Raw genomic sequence first — 14,797 nt, 5'->3', positions numbered from 1 at the left:
GGAATCTAATCTTTACAATAAATGCAAGCTGGAAACAATAATCTTTCAGACAAACAATGTCTCACCAGACGAGTGAGTCATGCAATTTCAGAACCTTTTTCACACCTTTTACAAGCTACGTAGGTGTGGTTTCGTCTTTCTGCTGTTCATTTGGAGAAACGATATCTATTTTCCTTACTCACAAGGAAATGTTTGTTCTCATCTGACGAAAATCATCGGAACGAAGGTTTCAGGGTAGGTCGTCATTCATCACCAGGATAGAAGGTAAGAAATTAACAATCACGTGGAATGAACATATTGAGGTAATCACTTAATCTTTGGAGCTTAATTGCCCATTTCTGAATTTCTAAGATTAACTACTCCAGAGAGTTTATGATCTATTTTAAGGCAAAAACAGAACTGAGTGAAGAGAGACCCCTTGGAGATGGAATCCTCAGATTTCTTGCACCTGTGGATTTTCATTGCTCCTTTGGAGAGCTTCGGCTGGTGGACACCGGGAGCTTGAAGTACTCCTTGGGGGAAGTTTTGTTAGAACAGTAGAGTTATTAAATAGCTAAAATGTCATGGTCCATAGATCTAGGCTGCAAAGACAATACAAAGAGAGGTTTCCAAAATAAGGTCCCCACCTGTAACTGAATGCAGCAGTGATTAATTCAATCCTAAACAGCAGGCAATATGAAAAAGTTTGCTGAGCTCTGGAATGTATTATAAATAGTCTTTGAATTCCTATTCAGAGTATTCTGAACTTTCTCTTCATTTTAAAAAACCCTGAAACTTATTATTCTGTAATGAGTTCATGTCTCATCGCCTATGCATTTTTTATTAAAGAAAAAAGAAAATAGTTTAAAATTCCAGAAAGGCCTTTAAGAGAATTTCGGATCATACAGAGAACTATAGATTGAGCTTCCACTGTGATCTGATCCCCCTGCTCCTTGCATACACACAAACACAATCCTTCTAAATTGCAGGGTGACGTGTTCCCCCAAGGATCTTGAAATGTCTAGAGATGACCTCCAAAATAATTATTGTAAGTTTAACTCTTTAAATGTTTAGTTAATTCTTATTCCAGTTACTAATGACCTTAGAACAAATTATTCCAAGGTGTAATGGTTTAAAACAATCATTTATGAATTTCATGGATTCTGTGGGTCAGGAGTTGGACCCAGCTGAGTGAGGATGGCCTCTCTGCCCCACCCTGTCAGAGGCCTTAGCTGAAAGGTTCCAACAGCCGGACTACATCACACATGGGTCTTGTGGCTGATGCTAGCTTTTGGCTGAGGGCCTCAATTCTTCCTTCTTCATTGGGCCTCTCCGTGAGCTCCCTCACAGCATGATGGCAAGATTCAGAGGTCAAGAATACAGAGAGAGAAAGGGCCAGGCAGAAGCTGCATCACCTCTTATGACCTAGCCTAAAAATATCATGCAACACATTCCGTTTATAGAGGCAGTCACAGAATCCCACCCCATCTCAGGGGGAGGAGAAACAGGTACTGCCTCTCCATGGCAAATGGCAAGGTTCCGGAATTGCATGTGAGACTGGGAATCTTGTAGCCAATTTTGAATGGGTTCGTTGACTTTAAGCTTGCCTGCAGGGTGATCGGGGTTGGCTGTTTAGTGGGGAAGCCTGGGTTTTGGTTGTTCCTTTTGGAATAATCATATTCCTTCAAGCATATTTTTAAATGGCCTGCTTGGGACATTTGTATTCTGAGATACTTGTTGGAACTGGCACGACAAAAAGAACTCAGCTGACAATGTAGAGAGGTTGGTGGTCGCCTTGTTTGCAGCAGGACACCCATCTTCAATTACATGAGCATCTGTGCCAGCCATCCTCAATCCCAAGTTCTTCTGTTTTACCCTCTTCAGACAATAAACATCTAGTCCCCTCTGGGGTTGGGGTGCAGTGGGGAAAGGGGGGCAATTACCCAGGGCATAGATTTTGGAAAGTCCAGAGATCTGACTGCTTTGACAATGTGTTTCACTCAATCCTATTTATTTTCATTCCCACCACTACACCCTGTTGTAAGGGAAACCGGAGCCGTGCATCCAGTGCCTTCTGAGGAATGTGTGGCAGGTGACACGGTGGCCCGCAGCTTTCTCCACTCCGGTTTGGATTCAGCTGTTGGTGTTGCTGACTCATTTCCTGTTGGTCCGTATGCTTTCTACCTTCCAAATGTGACTGTTGTCTTTCTTTCTTTTCCAGTTCTTTGAATCTCTCTCCCTTGGCTTCAGTGGGGTTTGGACAGGGAACTAGTTTCCACATGAGCTGCCATCAGCCTGGGGGTCTCTTTGGGCTCCCCAACCATCGTTCAAGTGATACGACTAGCAAACCCCGAAAGATCCTATTTGCTCTTTCAACGTGCTCCAGGGTTTTCAGCGACTCTCTTCAAGGGTAAGAGTGCCTCAGACTGAGCCTCCAGTGTGTTCTGAGCAGGACAGATTATAATTGTTATTTCTTTTGTTGCAGACACTCAACTTTTCCTACTGTGTTAGCCCAACAGTGTGCCTCAGGTGATTCAGAGATATCCTGAGAAGTTTGGAAAATACTGCATATCCTCCTCTTAAACCTTTATAATGCTATAAATCAAAGGAGAACTGGGCTCACTTTTTTAAATCCAGTGTTTCCAAAACATTTGACAATAATCCTTTTTTTGGAGAGTATCTTCTAAGACTGTCAAGCAGTGTTAGTCCAGGTGGGGTTCACTGACCTGCGTTGTGATCATTAAGGTTTCTTTTACATATTTGGGTGCCGCTGGCTCTATCCCAGATCTTCAATCAGACCAGGCCTGGGGATTCTACATTTTAAAACAAACAACTAATTCTTAGGGAACCTGATCTCCCTAGAGAGCCTGTTCCCCACGACTTGACCGTCCTGTGAGAGAAACTCCTCTCCTGCCCCCTCTGCCGTGCCTTACATGTCCTGCTCTTGAAGGGGGAATGACTTTCCTGAGTGGTGAACTTGGAAAAGTAAAATGGGCATCCTTGGCTCTGACCCTGCATGGCTGTCCTCTCTTCGGGGTCTGCCTGCCTGCCAAGAGAGTACACTTCACTCTGTGGGGTGAGCTTTACCTTGAGGGAGGAAGTTTGTGATTATCCAACCATTCCAGAGAAAAGTGTATCAGATACAGGATCAGAACAATAGAAAGTCCAATCCACTCACTCGAAATGGTAAAAGTGATGGTTTATTGTTCACGTACCTGTGTTCATTTCTCAATTGGTTGTGAACTGAGGTAATGTATTGAGAAGAATGTTATGTATGGAGCTGCCTCAAACCCCAAACTTACATTTCAGGATAACTGACCTGGAGGCAAGTTTCAAAAAAAATGACATAAGTACATCATATAAAGCAGTAGAAAACACATGGCTCTTCATTTTACCTTTTTTTTTTTTTAATTGGCAATCATGGGAAGAACAGATGAGGTAAAGAGGCAGTAACTGAAATTCACTTATTTGGAAGTAATTCCCCAGGATTTGAAAACAACCAGATTCATCTTTCATATTTCTTTTAAGATCCCACTTAAGACAAGCAGGGAGATAGAAGATCAGCACCGGGAACATCTGGTTTATTTAGGGACAGAAGGAGTGTAGTAGGGGAGTTCTGGGAAACATTCTTAAAGGATGTGGTAGGAGAACGCCTGGAAAAGCCCACTTTGTTGAAGGACGGCTGCAAGGACCCAGGCAGAGGGGGTCATGTTCAACAAATCGGATGGAGTTCCTTGAAGACATCCCTGTCATGAAAGATGAAGGAGATTTAGTGCTGGTATAAAGAGTACTTTGATTTTAAAGAAGATTTGACAAGATTCCACATCTGGGATTAATGGTCAAGGAGAAGAGCCATCGAATGTGGGTAAGGTAGGGTGCAAGATAAAAACACTGGCTCAAGAAAGGGAGATGGAGGAAAGACAGGGAGGCCCTTTGTGACTTGGAGAGGGATTTCCTGAATACAGGAGGGGATAGTAGTAAGAGAATGTGGTCAGCCAGCTTTGGGGCAAGCTTTTTTACAATACACATCGAAGTCGGGGGCGGTAGGCAAGCAAAAGAAGAAACCCACCGAGCCTTGAGATGAAATGTGGCTTCAGTAAAACGTGGACTCAGAGATCCTAGCAAATCCTATGGCACAAGGGTACACCTGCTTGGCTGTGACATGGCACCTTGGGCAGAGACATGGAAACCTGCACAAACTGGGGACCAGGGATTAATGAGCCAAGGAAGGGAACAGTAAGCCCAGTGGTATTTCCTGAGGCCAGAGCTAGAGGTAATTGTGAAGGCAGCCAAGTTTGCGTTTGGTGTTCCAGCCTTTCTTTTTGAGTCCTCTCCTGCAAATCTTTCCTTCACCTCCACCAAAACCTACCCCCACATTTCAACCCCAACTTCCTGAGTTTTAGGCATTCCAATGGTCTCAGACTCGCCTTTCTTTCTCCTATAAAAACCTAATATCAGGAAAATGTCCAACTCCCCCTACGGGATAAATACTTAGAGAAGGCTTAAGGCATTATTCTTCCTCTGGGCATTTACATTTTAGTGGGAAACAAAAAAGTTACAGCATTCTGGCCGTTGTGATGGGATTTCAGGGAAGGGTTTGGGAGGGTGCAGCCCGGTCGTTACGTGTCCCTGCATCACTCATGGTGGCTGCCTTCTGCACCTGGTACTAAAATCAAAGTTGGTCCTGCCAAACAGTATTCTGGTCTTCTTTGCTTCTAAAACAATTAAAGCAGTGAAAATTAAATTTTAAAAACTACATTTGCAGAGGAAAACACAGTAGTGACAGGCTCTGGCCCAAGGAGCCCATGGTGTAACATCATAGCAGAAGAACATGAGGGAGAAAATAGCAACAGAAAAGCTGACAAAGAGCCAGAGATGTTCAGGCCCCAAGGGCTGCGTGCCTCTCATCTCCTCGTCCTCCTGATTACAATCCTGCCCCGTTCAAATGCTGCATCTTCCAGAAAGACAGGAACAGATTTTACTGTGTTCACCTTCTTCTAACTGCAGTAAAAGAAGTAGGGAGAAAAGATGTCTTCCTTTATTAACTCTCACATGAATTCAACGAGAAAAAGAGGAGGAAGGAGACATTGGCTCTAAGGACATGAGAGCCTGTGTTCAGCCTCCCTGGTCTTTCCTGTGGATTTGGAATCCTGAAAAGGAACAGTTAAGTGGCAATAACCCTTTAGAAATCTACTTGATTTCTTTCTGAAGATACAGGAGCATAGGAGACGTGACCATAAGGGAAGGAGACTGTTCGTAAGCATCTCCACTTTCATCTGGAAGTCAGATATTCAGCAGCCTTAACTATTAAGGACACAACTGAGAGTTCAGTATGAAAAAGACATCTGAGCTTTTCAAAGGCTAGAAAATAACCCCATACACTTTATCACAGAAGACTCTCACATCCGCATTTGGAGGTCAATTGATCTTACGCATTTAGGTTACATAAGATTAATTATCTAGTTTTTCATTCCAGGCTTAGAGGCAGAGCATTAAAACAGCAGACATAAGGTGAGGCAACCTGATAAAAATGGAAAGGAGAAAAGGATGTTAAAAAGACACAAGAACTCTTAAGTGTAGCAGTCTGAGGCCATCTGGAGCTGCGACAGAACCTTACCTGACTCGGTGTCCTGGGGCCTCCCCGTCTCAGAGCAGGTGTCCAACCTCACTCTCCACTCTTCTCCCTGTGGGTCATTCCTCAGGCCACCCTGGCCTCACTGTTTGGGGACTGCACTGAGCCTGTTCTCACCTCACAGTTTTTGTTCTTGCCTTTTCCTGTAATATTCCAGAGGCAGATCATCACAAAGCTCCTACTCTGTGCAAATAGCCACTCTCTATCTGCATCCTGTTACCCCATTTAATTTTCTTTTTTAAATGATAATTATCACTGGAAACTATATGATTTGTATGCTCTTCTGCTTGCTTGTTTTCTGTCTTCTCCCCTTTGAATGAAAGCTCCATGAAAAATTGCAGTCTTGCCTTGACTGGTCACCATTCTGCCTCCACTATTAGAAAGGCGGGGAGTAGTGACTGTAAATATTTGTAAGGAACCAGGGGTCCCCAGTGATACCACTGAGTCTTCTCTGGGAGGTGTGTTACAGCGCGCTTCCTCCATGGGAGAGATCAGAACAATTACATATGTTTAATACATCTTCCACCCACAATGGGCTGTTTGTTATTTGATGGAATTCTCAGTTATCTGGACAAATCTGATAATGTGGAAGAGCCCTTTCTGCATTAGGGACACCCTGGAGGTGGTGAGGAGAGAGATGGCGGCTTGCTTTGCCTCAGTGGATGAAAGGAGGCCACACGACTTTTTTCAGTTCCACTAAACAGTCAATAAAATAGAAACAAAACACGTATGTGCCAAAAGTTAAACAACAAGGCGGAAGTGGCTTAGGTTTGTGGTCTGTTACCACATGACAAGATTGAGTTGGAGCCAAGATATTTTCTGTTCTCTCCAGTCTCTGGCTGTTGGAAAGCTCTGCTTTGGAACAGAGAGGACCGGCGTGTCTCAGAAGGGGAACACCTCAGCTGGGGCCGGGACATCAGAGTATCAGGGAACACAAGTTTGAGCAAATAGAAGAGTTAGGAAATTTAAAGTTTCCCCTAATAAGGTAAGCAAACTATGCCCCAGGGCTAAATCCAGCCTGCTGTCTTTTTTTGGAGGGAGTAGGAGCAGTTTTCGAAGTTTTTGTTTTCCCAAATGGACACTTTTGGATTAAAAAAAAAACCTGATTATTTACTTAGAGCCTTGCTAGTTCTTTGGAAATACAATTAGCATAGTGCAGAGGAAGGGACATTAGTCTAGAAGTCAGGGGACCTAAGTTATTGCTCTCTTTTTTCTTCCTAGTTATGTCTGCTGCCTGTTTTTATAAATAAAGTTTTATTGGAACACAGCCACACACAGTTGTTTACATATTATATATGGATGGTTTCCCACAGCAGTAGCACAGTTGAGTTGTTGTGAGGAAGACCACAGAGCCCACACAGTCTAAAACATTTACTCTCTAGCTTTTAATAGAAAAAATCTGCCAACCCTCTTTTCTATACCAGGAATATGAAAATAAATATTGTTATACCATATGAAATTGCTGATACTTAACTGTATTGGTTTTTAAAACAGTGATTTCATATACTTTAATTTAATAGTTTGTTCTTTGAAATCTGTTCCTCAAGATCCATCTCAAAACCATTTCACCCACAAAGGTTTCCTCCCCAGTTCTTCTGAACCACTGGGACGCTCTCTCCTGTCAATCCCAATGGAATTTTGCTCATAAATTTGCCTGATTCTATGTTTGTATAGTAGTCACTAAGCATATAGTTTCTCCTCTGCTACGAAAAAGTACTGTTACAGGCTAAATTGTATCCCCTCCAAATTCATACGTTGAAGCTTATTCCCCAATAACTCAGAATGTGACTGTATTTGGACATAGGGTCTTTCAAGAAGTAATTAAGTTAACATGAAGTCCATACTGTGGGCTCTAATCCAATCTGACTGGTGACTTTATAAGAAGAGACTAAGACACACAGAGAGACACCAGAGATGCATGTGTGCACTCAGAGGAAAGACCACATAAGGACACAGCAAGAAGGTGGTGGTCTACAAGCCAAGGCGGGTGGCAGAAGATACCAAACCTGCCAACACTTTAATCTTGGGCTTTCAACCCCCAGAACTTTGAGAAAATAAATTTCTGTTGTTTAAGCCCCCTAGCCCATGGTATTTTGTTATGGCAGCCCAAGCAGGCTAATACAATTATTCAAAAGTAGAAGTCACTCCTTTTTCTTTACATCCTTAAGAGTGCCTGTCTAGTATTCATTGATTAAATGTTATAGAATTGAGTGAAACAAGATGCATAACATGATGTGCCTCGGGTTTAGAATGCTGGTTGTCCAGCATTCCTAGAGTGTAAATAATTTTCTACATAGAAATGTTATAGAAACCTCTGGAACTGTTCATTCAGCAAACATTTATGAGCTGCTCAGCACAAATATTAACTTACACAGCTCTGATGACTTACTGTTTCGAGTGAAGATTGAAGTGCACTATCCTGTCCTTGGTCTACTCAGGGAGAGAGAGGAGTGACCAGAAGCCTGGCCGAGAACTCCGTCAATTAGAATAGCAGGCCCATGGCAGCCAATCTGAATGACAATCTTCAGGGGAGACCGATAATGAACATTAAACAGAAATATTGAATATGTAGTTCTAATTTACATTCCAGATGTCAGAATCTGCAAAAATGGGCAATGCAACAAAGATCAAGCAATTTGAGGAGCCAAGCTTTCCTGGTTTATCCAAAATCTGTTGAGTAAGAAGTATGTATGACTGCTTCACATGGGATCGTAGCCAAACTCAACCTGAAAGAACTCATTCTGCAAATATCCCCCAAATGCAGAAGCTTTCCTAATTGTTCACTTCTAAGTGAACAAATAAAAGGTTTCAGTATGAACAATGTCCAGATGCCCCAGAAGCCTACTCCGCTTGCCAATTCCATTGACCAAACACAAATTCTATTCCTTTTAGATTTCAGTGACAGCGTATGGTAAGAGGCATTGTTTTACCTGTTAAGGACTTTACCAACTTAAAGCTTGATGAGGAGATATCCAAGGGGAGACCACTGGGCATTCTGATGGACTGGAAAATCAGAAGCCGTTGAGCATTGTCAGTTCTGATCTTTTCCAGATCCATACATTTCACCCAGGGACTTTCCATGCAATTATGAGAAAACCTGAACTATATTATCCCTCACCAAGTGCTTGTCTTAGTGGCATAAGGAAACCTCCTCCCTGAATAAAGCAAAGGCTTATGAAACACATGGCTGCTGAGGTCTAAATTCTCAATAGAGGGCTGATTAGCTTTTCAGTGATAAGTTCCTTAAGCGTCTCTGGAAAATAATGCCTGGTCACCAGTTTGCCTTTGGCCACTGGATCAAAAAGAAGAAAAGTGTTCTTAAATTGATACCTCCTTTTTCCCTGCATGTGGTGGGACTGTTCCTAAAGAGTTGAAATTTCTATTGTTAGTCCCTGATGTTCAAATGGAAACATGACTTGGTAACTCCAAGTAAACAAATCATAAATCATTTCACCAGATCCACATCAATTGCCCCATATGTAAATGTCATGAAGGTGGATGTACAAAGCTATAGCTAAATGTATCTGTATAAATTAGATAGGGTTTAGCACAATAAGATATGTTTAATTAATTAAATCATCTGGACTTTGGAGAATTTTTTTTTTTAATTCTGCATTATCACCAGCTGTTCTGGTAATTCCCAATCTTACCCATGGCATGTAGACCTTTGAAAATGAAAAGTCATGTACATTCCTTCCTGTGGCCTGAATCTTGAGCATACCAAATCTATATTATTTAAAAGCATTGTTCGTCGCATCATATGCCCTTGTACCCCCAATAACCTACTGCCACCCACTCAAAACTTTCCATGACCCTTTAGCCCTCAGCCCATTAAAACTAAACTTCTCTCTCTTGCTGTCGTGGACTCCCACATTTTCTCATTAGTCAAATTCCCCAATCCCATCTGAAATACACCCACCATTTGTCAAACAAGATGCCTCCGTGTCCCCAAAATAACCATTTACTTGAGTCTTCTCATTCTATTTCTTCTTTGCCTGCCATTTGAAAGAGTTCTTGCAAACTGCAACTCCAGCTCAAAATGTAATTGCTTGAAGTTTACGTTCTGCAAACAACACCCCCACATTCATTCCTATGGCATTAATCCTATACCACATGACTTAGCAAAATTACATTTTGAAAAACTTTGATCAAGTCTCACTACAATGTAAGCCTCATTTTTTAAAGTATTTTTGTTATTTTATTTCATTCACTGTTATCATCTTAGCACCTAGAATAGTGCCTGGCACATGAGAGGACTTGATAAATATTTGTTGAATGAATAAATCACTGAGCAATGTTTCCCCAGTAAAACCTGGAATCTCTCAAGGGCAGGGACCATAATACTATCTCTTTATTTTTACTCCCTATAATCCACTGTGGGGTACATCCTATTTACGAAGCACTCATATTTCTCCAATGCCCAGTGACTGATAAGTTACCCAAAAGTCCAAACAGACTATAGTTCTGTGTTGGATTTGGAGATGAATACAATGAAATGCCTATGGTACAGTAGGCATTGCCTAAATTCTTTCTAGGAAACAAAGGAAAGGAAGAAAGAAAAAAATATCCATTATTAAGTTTGAAATAATAGATTTGAAAATGACAGTACCTTAAAATTGAGATCACCTTTCATTTAAGGGATATGCATCCTCTTTAATCATGTTTCATAGAACCATTGTCAGGTTAGCTATGTCTGCTATATAGAGAATAAAGCTTATTAAAAGTAATATCTCCCCAGATTTCTATGTGGACACGTATCTCTGAAGTCAACAAGGCAGTATTATACCCATTTCACAGATGAAAAAACCAGTAGGTTGTCTTGTCAAATGTTAACATGGCTACTAAATGATAGAGCTGAAAGCAGCAGACATTTCTGTTCTAGTTTGCCTCCTATTTTCCTCATGATGCCTTTCATAAAGGTGCATAGAGGTAATGATAATTTCAACCTCTACTCACTTTCCATTTTTTGGAACATTCCTTTTTTTTTTGTCCCCTTAGTACTCCTACTGGTCTTGACCTTCCTTCCTCTGGTTCTCATGAGAAACCGATCATGGCTAAAGTGGGCAAAGCGAATTGAAGCAATTCTGAGTGTAGCAGGGTAATTCTCTGAAATCGTAATCAATGCATTATTATAAATTTTCTGTTTCTTCATGGCACCATTACCTAAAGACCTAGGCTTTTGGTTTTGGACTGTGCCTATTGCTTTAGAGAGACGCAATAAGAAGAGTAGAAGAACCGAAATGGTCTCTTTCAAGAGTAGAGAGTAGAAGAATCAAATACTGACCTATTTCTCAAATAGACTCTAGAAATATAGAGCACGACCTCAAGAGCCCAGGCTTTCATTGTGAGAGCCAGGCCTTTATAATAGAGAAGAGGTTTTTTGAATCCTCAACAACTTGGATGGAATCAGAACACAAATCTTATACTATAAATAGTAGTGTTACGAACAAGGCAGATTTCTTCCAAAATCATAAAATTAGTTTGCTGGAGGAGAAGAGAGGAGAGACGGAAAAGAGGGCAAGATTTCGCAGCCATCGCACAGGTCTCAGAGAAGGGACGTCATGCTCCGGCCGTCCTTTCATATGCAGCCAGGCCCAGCCCTGGAGGAAGATGGATATAAACTGTGCTTAGACTACGGAGGTGGATTCTTGGGAGACAGAGGACTGGCATCTCTCCTCCTGTCAGCAGACTGAGGTAGAGCCTCTCAGATGTGCTCTGCACCTCAGGACAGGGAAGTAAGAGAGAACGTTGGCGCTAGTTAGGAAGAAAGAGACCGAGAGTCTTGGGAATGTCCCACGGCCCTAGGGGTGTGAGAAAGCCTCCAAACATACCCTATTTCCTTGAGGGAGGTTTTGGATCAGAAGTCTGACAGGGGCCCCCATTGGCTGCAGCAACACAGGTGGGACAAAGCTGAGGCCCTGGATGGATCCTGGACACCAGCGGGAGAGACACAGGTCAGTGTCGTTGTAAATGAGGTAAACCGCATCAGACGACCTCAACGGTCAAGGACAACCGAAAGAGACCATTCTGGTTCTTCCACACCTGATGCCACCATGTGCACACCAATCCTTCCAAAATATTTAGTCCACTCTGGGCTAACAGAGAATGAGGGAAACCCGACTGACCAGGTTTCAGTTTGAGCCTGCCTGGAAGTGACTGGATTGAAGTGCCTGCTTGCAGGCAGAGAGAGACTCAAGAGTCTAAGTACTTCATTGCAGAAAACGAGAGAACATCACAGTTTTACATACCTGCATTCCTACCAGTGAAATGTGTAGACAACACACGTGCGGAGGGGATGGGCTGAGAAGCGTGCAGACTACTGCAGGACGAGGAGCCAGCAAAGCCTGATCTGTTTCAGGAGCTGGGTCTGTCTTCAAAGGGTTTTGACTTGCCGACCTCTGGCTGGCCTGCGCCCTCTTCTCAGACACACCAGACAGACGAGTAAACACAGATCACAAGTGGACCACATGTGCCTATTCTTCTTCCAAGTGCTCTGTGGCTGGGGGCCTCCCCCACTCCAGACTTCTCATCTAGGCCCTCCTGACTGATGCTCAGGCCCACAGAAGCCTCCTCCCCGCTCCATCAGCCAAGCAGCAGCTCAGAAGATAATGATCAAACCTACAGAAGAGTCCGGGACCTGTGAAGATCTCCACCTGCAGCTTTTCCCAGATTCATGAGCTCAGTACCTGAAACTCTGACTTTATTCATTCCTTTGAACAAAGCATTTGCCTCACTGGTTTATTCCTTTAAAAGCTGATGTTCTCAGGTAAGGTCTTGGGTAAGTCTCCAGCACTTTGCTATGAAGAAATGATTATATTTATTCCCTCTATGACATGGGTGGCCTTGAGCAGCAAAAAACAAACAAATGAACAGTGAGGCAAGAAAGAAAGTGAGGATCTAAAAGAGGCACAAAGGGTCCAAAAGGGGGACTTGGGAGGAGCTGGGGAGAACTTTGCCCATCTTCCTTCTTGAGGGTAGGCCCAAGCATGTAGTGGACAACCTGTGAATACTGCTAAGGACATAAGCCCACACCAAATAGGGCAAGATTTCACAGACACTTCTTGGGTCTCAGAGGAGGGACTTTATGCCCTGGTGGTCCCTTCACACTCAGCCAGGCCCAGCCCTGGTGGAAGGACGCCCGACAGGAAAGAAGGAAGAGAGCACACTACCCATTCAATGTGTTGGAATTGTTAATAGCCCAGGAATCTCCATCTTACCAGTGAGTTTCTTAGCATCCAACTCTTGACCTGAAGCTTAAACTCTTCTGCAAAGAAGGAACTGATTCCCCTGCACAAGTGCAGCATACAAGCTAACCAAGAATTTTCATCACCATCTTATCTGATCCTTCCTGCATCACAGCCCAATAAAGGAGGCAAGTTACCCCAGTCTGAGGATATCTCCCTCCTGTAATTCACTTTTGATTTTTACTTATGGTGGATAAAGAGAGGGTGAGGAGAATGAAAGGGGTCCTGGAAAAATCCCTAGGAGCCACATCAGATGCCACAGGGGCAATGGGCAGCAACCCACACAAACGCCCCAGGGGCTGGAGGAGGCTGATGCAGAAAGCTCGCCGGCCTCCTCATCAGGAGAACATCCTGGGAGACCATTTCGTTTCTTTCACACCTGGCATGTATTTCTACGATACCAGAGAAGGGATTTTTATTTTTAAATTATGCCTGTGGATTTGCACCTTTAGTCGATCAGAATCAAACTAAATGTTATTCCACAACACTCCATAAAGTTAATGATACAACGTGAGTAGAGCTCTTTCCTGAAACATGACATTCTTCAGGGACCCTGAAAGTACTCAGTGACTGGATGCCAGGGCCAAATCATACCCCTGGAGTCACATAGAAGTTCTGTACGTACTTATATACCAGTGACATATATATTCCTTGATTTCTGTGAATTCAATCAGAAGGTTTATATGCACAGCCCCTGAAGAACCAGAGGTACCGTGGCACAGGGTCCTGGAGCCGCCCAGAACCACATTTGGCTGCAGGGAACTGATGATCTGGTCCAAGCAAAGAGAAAAAGTATAGATTTAAAATTAGAGAGGAAGTTAAACTTCCATCCCTTGTGATTCCAAATTGCAGCAAAATGTAGGAAACTAGAAAATCAGTTTTGTGTTGAACTCAATACATACTTTAAAATCACCAATAACCAGAACTATTTTTAAAAATGCATTGCATGTTCTTGACCCAGTGTAAGAGATTTGGATAAGGGACTTAATTCAAAATTTTTAAAAATGACAAGTACTTTCTCTTCATTTCACAGGTGTAATTTGCCTGTGGTCTGACAATGATAAACTCGAGTTCATTTGCAGCATAGTACTCTACAGAGAGAACATATCCATGTAATTCCATGTGGGTATGTAGGGTCTTTTGGAGAAGGCTTGGGAATAACATTCTAGAGCCTGATTGGCTATACCACTTACAGTACGTGAGCTGTCACTGGTGGTCAGGATGGCCTTGGATAAATTATCTCACCTTCCTGAGTCTCAGCTTATTCACTTATAAAATGGGCACAATTCACTTTCTCAGCATTATTATGAGTAGTAAATGAGAAAACAAATATGAAAGCAGTTCATTCTTGAACACTCATTTATTTCACATATTGGTAACAGAGACATATATACTGCCTGTCTTTTTTTTTTTTTCTTTTTCTTAAGACTCTGAGTCCTTTAGAGCTGGGATGGATTGTATGTGATTCAATTACTGAAAACTTCTGGGGCTCTGATGGCAGATCAGCAATTAGCACCTAGCAGAAGTTCACCACGTTCCGTCATTCCTTAATACATGAGTCTAACGTCCGCCGGCACTGATCCAGAGCACTTCCTGTGAAGATGGCAACGTCCCGTATTTTCACCGACCGAGATGGTAGCCACTGGACACAACTGGCTGCTGAGCTTTTGATATGAGTTTGGTGCAATTGACAAAATGAGTTTTTGGTTTTATTTACTTTTAATTAATTTAAATACAAATAGCCACATGTAGCTAGTGGCTACCTCACTGGCCAGTGCAGGTAGGCTGAAAGTTTGAAAGAGGTATATTTTAAGTACTGTCCCAGAGCTTAGACTCCCTTAGTACCTTACATCACCAAGAACATGCAGGGTCCGTCTCCAACTGACTTCCAACCCAGTGAAGGAGGGAAGCATGTAATGACCGACAACATACTGACCGAAAC

General features: G+C 42.6%; 2 long non-coding RNA genes across 2 annotated transcripts in view; one reads left to right on the top strand and one right to left on the bottom strand.

Annotated features, from left to right (window-relative positions):
• Window positions 1-3,397: 3,397 nt before the first annotated feature.
• The window catches only part of LOC130682634 (uncharacterized), a 274,470-nt gene continuing 263,070 nt past the window's right edge, over window positions 3,398-14,797 (bottom strand). The window contains exon 3 of the long non-coding RNA XR_008995937.1: window positions 3,398-3,725. This is a non-coding gene — a long non-coding RNA (uncharacterized LOC130682634). The remainder of the gene's footprint in view (window positions 3,726-14,797) is intronic.
• The window catches only part of LOC130682633 (uncharacterized), a 37,174-nt gene continuing 28,839 nt past the window's right edge, over window positions 6,463-14,797 (top strand). Inside the window, exons 1-2 of the long non-coding RNA XR_008995936.1 lie at window positions 6,463-6,596; window positions 13,889-13,941. This is a non-coding gene — a long non-coding RNA (uncharacterized LOC130682633). The remainder of the gene's footprint in view (window positions 6,597-13,888; window positions 13,942-14,797) is intronic.

Source organism: Manis pentadactyla, chromosome 2 (genome assembly GCF_030020395.1).
Source record: "Manis pentadactyla isolate mManPen7 chromosome 2, mManPen7.hap1, whole genome shotgun sequence".
NCBI classification, from domain to species: Eukaryota; Metazoa; Chordata; class Mammalia; order Pholidota; family Manidae; genus Manis; species Manis pentadactyla.
This window is presented reverse-complemented; position numbering and strand designations above follow the sequence as displayed.